Raw genomic sequence first — 7,107 nt, forward strand, 5'->3', positions numbered from 1 at the left:
TATATATGTAATTAATTACCTCCCCTTCCACACATTTGTCAGTTTGTCTTACTGTGGTAGCTTGCATGTTGCTGTAATGCTGGAAGCTAGGCCATTGGTATTTCATATACCAACAGGGTCATCCACAATGGATAGGTTTCAGCTGAGCTTCCAGACTAAGACAGACTAGGAAGAAGGACCTGACAGTCTATTCCAAAAAATTTAGCCAACGAAAACCTTATGAATAGCAGCAGAACATTGTCTGACATATTGCCAGAAGATGAGCCCCTCAGGCACTCAAAATATGACTAAGGAAAAGCTGCCTCCTCAAAGCAGAGTCAACCTTAATGAGGTGGATGGAATCAAGCTTTTGCGGCCTTCATTTGCTACTGTGGCATGATTCAAAATGAGAAGAAACAGCTGCAAATATCCATTAATAATAATAAAAAAACCCATTGCTGTCGAGTCAATTCCGACTCATACAGACCCTACAGAACAGAGTAGAACTGTCCCATAGGGTTTCCAAGGAGCACCTGGTGGATTCAAACTTCCGATCTTTTGGTTAGCAGCCAAACTCTCAACCACTATACCACCAGGGTTTCCTCCATTGGTGACAGGAGTGTGAAATGTACGAAGTGTGAATCTAGGAAAATGGAAATCATCAAAAATGAAATGGAACACATAAACACTGATATCCTAGGTATTAGTGAGCTGAAATGGACTGGTATTGGCCATTCTCAATTGGACAATCATATGGTCTACTATGCCGGGAATGACAAACTGAAGAGGAATGGCATTGCATTCATCGTCAAAAAGAACATTTCGAGATCTATCCCGAAGTTCAACACTGTCAGAGATAGGATATCATTTATACGCCTACAAGGAAGGCCAGTTAATATGAATATTATTCAAATTTATGCACCAACCACTAATGCCAAAGATGAAGAACTTGAAGATTTTTACCAACTCCTGCAGTCTGAAATTGATCAAAAATGCAATCAGGATACATTGATAATTACTGGCGATTGGAATGCAAAGTTGGAAACAAAGAAGGATCAGTAGTTGGAAAATACACCCTTGGTGATAGAAATGATTCCAGAGATCACAGGATAGAATTTTGCAAGAACAACAACTTCTTCATTGCAAACTAAAATTTTTCACCAACATAAATGGCAACTACACATGTGGACCTCATGAGATGGAATGCAAAGGAAACAAATTGACTGCATCTGTGGAAAAGAACAATGAAAAAGCTTGATGTCATCAGTCAGTAAAAGGCCAGGGGCTGACTGTGAAACAGACCATCAACTGCTCATATGCAGGTTTAAGTTGAAGCTGAGGAAAATAAGAACAAGTCCAGGAGAGCCAAAGTAAGACCTTGAGTATTGTTGCTAGGTGTCGTTGAGTCGGTTCCAACTCATAGTGACCCTATGAACTACAGAACGAAACACTATCTGGTCCTGCACCATGCTCACAATCATTGTTATGCTTCAGCCCATTGTTGCAGCCACTGTGTCAATCCGTCTCGTTGAGGGTCTTCCTCTTTTTTGCTGACACTGTACTTTACCAAGCATGATGTCCTTCTCCAGGGACTGATCCCTCCTGACAACATGTCCAAAGTATGTAAGATGTAGTCTTGCCATCCTTGCTGCTAAGGAGCGTTCTGGTTGTACTTCTTCCAAGACAGATTTGTTTGTTCTTTTGGCAGTCCATGGTATACTCAATAATCTTCGCCAACACCACAATTCAAAGGCGTCAATTCTTCTTCAGTCTTCCTTATTCATTGTCCAACTTTTGCATGCATATGATGCAACTGAAAACACCATGGTTTGGGTCAGGTGCACCTTAGTCTTCAAGGTGACATCTTTGCTTTTCAACACTTTAAAGAAGTCTTTTGCAGCAGATTTTCCCAGTGCAATACGTCTTCTGATTTCTCGACTGCTGCTTCCATGGGTGTTGATTGTGGATCCAAGTAAAATGTAATCCTTAACAACTTCAATCTTTTCTCCGTTTATCATGATGTTGTTTACTGGTTCAGTTGTCAGGATTTTTGTTTTCTTTATGTTGAGGTGTAATCCATACTGAAGGCTGTGGTCTTTGATCTTCAACAGTAAGTGCTTCAAGTCCTCTTCACTTTCAGCAAGCAAGGTTGAATCATCTGCATAATGCAGGCTGTTAAAGAGTCCTCCTCCAATCCTGATGCCCCATTCTTCTTCATATAGTCCAGCTTCTCAGATTATTTGCTCAGCATACAGACTGAATAGGTATGTTCAATTTGTTGTACTGTAGGGGCTTGCGTGTTGCTCTGATGCTGGCAGCTATGCCACCAGTATTCAGATACCAGCAGGGTCACCCATGGCGGACAGGTTTCAGCTGAGCTTTCAGACTAAGACAGACTAGGAAGAAGGACCTGGCAGTCTACTTCTGAAAAGAATTCCTCAGTGAAAACTTTATGAACAGCAGCATCCAACGACTTCTTAATTGCAAACACCAACATAAACAGCAACTATACACACGGACCTCACCAGATGGAATATACAAGAAATCAAATGGGCTATATATGTGGAAAGAGACAATGGAAAAGCTCAATATCATCAGTCAGAACAAGACCTGGGGCTGACTGTGGAACAGACCTTGAGTATATTCCACTTGAATTTAGAGATTATCTCAAGAATAGATTTGACTCGTTGTCTTAGGCTGGGTTCTCTAGAGAAGCAAAATAAGCATATAAATATATATAGAGATTTATATCAAGGAAATGGCTCACACAATTGTAGAGGCTGGAATGTGCCAAGTCCATGGATCAAGATAGAGGTCTCTCCTGATTTATGTAGTCACAGGGACTGGTGAACCCAAGATCAGCAAGTCAGACAGCAAGGCTCTTGCTCAGAGGCTGTGAAGACCGAAGAATCCTAAGATCAGCAGGTGAGATGGCAGATAAGCTGCTACCTTAAGTCCAAGAACCAGAGGTCAGATGAACAAGAGTCAGCTGCAGGATGCAGAGCGAACAAAAGTCCATGAGCCTGGCCAGAAAGTCCACCTATATTCCATGCAGGCCACACCCCCAAGAAATTCCCTTTCAACTGACTGGCTACTCACAGCAGATCCCATCATGATACTAAATCTAATCATGGAAGTGATCATATCATCATACAACTGCCAAACTGCATCACAACTGCCAAACCACTGAGAATCATGGCCCAGCCAAATTGACACACAGCCTTAATGATCACAGTCCACCCCTTGTCAACCTGGAACCTGTACACATCTCCTTAAACCATACATAATCTCTGAATAAAGACAATTATAAAGTCATAATTGCGCCTAACATGATGCAGTGAACACACATATAACTGAATATGCACTCCCCCTCTTCACAGCTTATGTTTTGTAAGTGAAGAAAACAAAAACATTTGATGTACACACACAAGGCAGAAATACTTGTAACAATTATAGTCCCTGTTTCTGCAACTGGTCATGTTGTCGTAACTGGTACTTAGAACTACCTTCTTCCACCACTCATTCTGTATTCCCTTTGCCCTCAGCAAGCACCTCAACTGGTCATTATTCTTTGCCTGGTGGGGTGACCCAAATCATCATTTCTGAAGGGTCTGGGCCATCAGTAATCATGTCGGAATTGGGTTGCTGTAGTTTTCCGCTGACTTTAATCACAAGGTGTGGCAGTACTAAGAGACATCCTAAGGGATCTCCTGCATTCCAGATACACTCTTCTTTACCTCTATTATGTACTATCAGTCTGATTTCTTGAATGCTGCTTCCACAGGTGTTGACTGTGGATCCAAGTAAAATGAAATCCTTGACAACTTCAATCTTTTCTCTTTTTATCATGATGTTGCTTATTGGTCCAGTAGAGAGGATTTTTGTTTTCTTTATGTCAAGGTGTAATCCATACTGAAGGCTATGGGCTTTGATCTTCATCAGTAAGTGCCTCGAGTCCTCTTCGCTTTTAGCGAACAAGCTTGTGTCATCTGCATATTGCATGTTGTTAATGAGTCTACCTCCAATCCTGATACCCCATTCTTCTTCATATAGTCCAGCTTCTTGGATTATTTGCTCAGCATACATATTGAATAAGTATGGTGAAAGGACACAACCCCGGCACACACCTTTCCTGATTTTAAACCATGCAGTATCCCCTTGTTCTGTCTGAGCGACTGTCTCTTGGTCCATGTACAGGTTCCTCATATGCACAATTAAGTGTTCTGGAATTCCCATTCTTTGCAAAGTTATACATAATTTTTTATAATTCACACAGTTGAATGCCTTTGCATAGTCAATAAAACACAAGTAAACATCTTTATGGTACCTCTGCTTTCAGCTAAGATCCATCTGACATCAGCAATGATATCCCTGGCACCAAGTCCTCTTCTGAATCTGGCTTGAATTTCTGGCAGTTCCCTGTTGATGTATTCCTGCAACGTTTTTAAATTATCTTTAGTAAAATTTTACTTGCATGTGATATTAATGATATTGTTTGATAATTTCCGCATTCTGTTGGATCACTTTTCTTTGGAATAGGCACAAATATGGATCTCTTCCAGTTGGTTGGCAAGGTAGCTGTCTTCCAATTTTATTGACATAGATGAGTGAGTGCTTCCAGTGCTGCATCTTTTGTTGGAACATCTCAATTGCTATTCTGTCAATTCCTGGAGCTTTGTTTTTCACCAACACCTCAGTGCAGCTTGGACTTCTTCCTTTAGTACCATTGGTTCTTGATCATATGGTACCTCCAGAAATGGGTGAACGTCGAACAGCTCTTTTTGGTACAGTGACCCTGTATATTCCTTCCATCTTCTGATGCTTCCTGCATCATTCAATATTTTGTCCATGGAATCCTTCAATATTGCAACTCAAGGCCTGAATTTTTTCTTCAGTTCTTTCATCCTGAGAAATGCTGAGGGTGTTCTTCCCTTTGGTTTTCTAACTTCAGGTCTTTGCACATGTCATTATAATACTTTAATCTGTCCTTTGAAATCTTCTGTTCAGCTCTTTTATTTCATTATTTCTTCCATTTGCTTTAGCTGCCCTATGTTCAAGAGCAAGTTTCAGAGTCTCTTCTGACATCCATTTTGGTCTTTTCTTTCTTTCTTGTCTTTTTAATGACCTTTAGCTTTCTTCATGTATGATGTCCTTGATGTCATTTCACAACTTGTCTGGTCTTCAGTCATTAGTGTTCAATGCATAAAATCTATTCTTGAGATGATCTCTAAATTCAGGCGGGATATACTCAAGGTCATACTTTTGCTCTTGTGGACTTGTTTTCATTTTCTTCAGCTTCAACTTGAACTTGCATATGAGCAATTGATGGTCTGTTCTGCAGTCAGCCTCTAGCCTTGCTCTGACTAATGATATGAAGCTTCTGCTCCATCTCTTTTCACAGACATAGTCGGTTTGATTCCTGTGTATTCCATCTGGTGAGGTCCACGTGTATAGTCACCATTTATGTTGTTGAAAAAAGGTATTTGCAAAGAGTAAGTCATTGGTCTTTGCAAAACTCTATCATGTGATCTCCAGCATCGTTTCTATTACCAAGGGCATATTTTCCAACTATTGAGCCTTCTTATTTGTTTCCAACTTTCACATTCCAATCACCAGTAATTGTCAATGCATCTCGATTGCATATTTGATCAATTTCAGACTGCAGAAGTTGGTAAAAATCTTCAATTTCTTCATCTTTGGCGTTAGTGGTTGGTGCGTAAATCTGAATAATAGTCATATTAACTGATCTTTCTTGTAGGCATGTGGATATTATCTTATCACTGACAGCTGTCATATAGCTAGATTAGATAGATATAAAAGTATTGCATAATAATTTTTTAAACAGTGAAGAAAGCACAAGGATAAAAGAAAATGAAGACAGTTCTTTAGAAGCTTGTCTATGAGAGGAAGAAGAGAGAAAAAGATGGAAGAAAATGTGGGATCAAGGAAGGATTTATTATTTATTAATGACAGATTCTAGAGAATTACTGAATGCTACGATGAAGCATCCAACAGACAGGTAAATATTGAAGGTGCCAGTACATATAGCTGTGACTGTAACAGTGAGTAAGCATAAATCACCTTTGCAGGGTAAGAGCCATCTTAAAGCAATGAGGTCTACTTCTCTGACAGATTTTTAATTTTTCTGGTTCCAGGCTAGCATATCTCAAATATCATAAGATATCCACAATTATATTTTTATTGAGATTAGGTTTAATTTAAAAGACATCTTGCATTTTTTAAAATATGTAAGACTTTCCCTTCATTCTTCCCTGACAATTACTGTGAGTAAGACTAACTCTTCCCATGTTCTTGGTGTAATTCAAGCTTTCAATGAAAATTGCTCTCTTGTGGCAGGAAGCAATACAAGTAAATATAATAAAGGATATTAATGAGACATGAAAGTTTTATGAGGTCATGATTCTCAATTCAGGTCCTGCAACAACCAAGAATGCAATTACCTTTGGAGATTGTGGTGGGGCAGGGTACAAAATAAATAAATTGATAGACTCATTAATCTATCAATTGATATCCTAACAAAGAGATACGAAAATATAAAATCTAGCATAGCTACAGAATAAATAATAGATACCACAATAAATAAATTAACTGGTATTAATTAATTAAGTATTGCAGGAAAGTGACATTAAATAAACTGGTGGACATTCCAAATTCAAAAAATGACGTTACCAGTCCCAAGGAGGTATGAGATAGCTTAGTACCTGCAGAGGGAGGCTTGTGTTGTATGTAGCACACGTGCAAATCTAAGTAGGCCAAAGATTTTATCTCCAATATGTTTGTAATTCTGCAATGGATTTCACAAAAGGGACTTCCTACTTCAAAGAACCATGAAGCAGTAAACTCAATTAGTAAAGAGCTCAATCTTTCATAAGATTTTAAAGAACACAGCACTTATCAATGCAAATCCCTTCTCTATATAGACACATCTCTCCACCGTATCCATGAAAATCCCTGTTATTTGACTCTCTATCTCAGGCCTGTCCTTTCTGCCATGCCAATCTCATCTAGTCCACAACACAGCTCCAGTCTCATCTGCTCCTTGGAGGCCTTTAGAAATTGTTGGTTTGCACTGATTTCTGCCTTTTCTGACCTCCTACAAACTGTGCC

Source organism: Trichechus manatus, unplaced genomic scaffold (assembly GCF_000243295.1).
Source record: "Trichechus manatus latirostris isolate Lorelei unplaced genomic scaffold, TriManLat1.0 scaffold00002, whole genome shotgun sequence".
In the NCBI taxonomy this organism is placed as follows: Eukaryota; Metazoa; Chordata; class Mammalia; order Sirenia; family Trichechidae; genus Trichechus; species Trichechus manatus.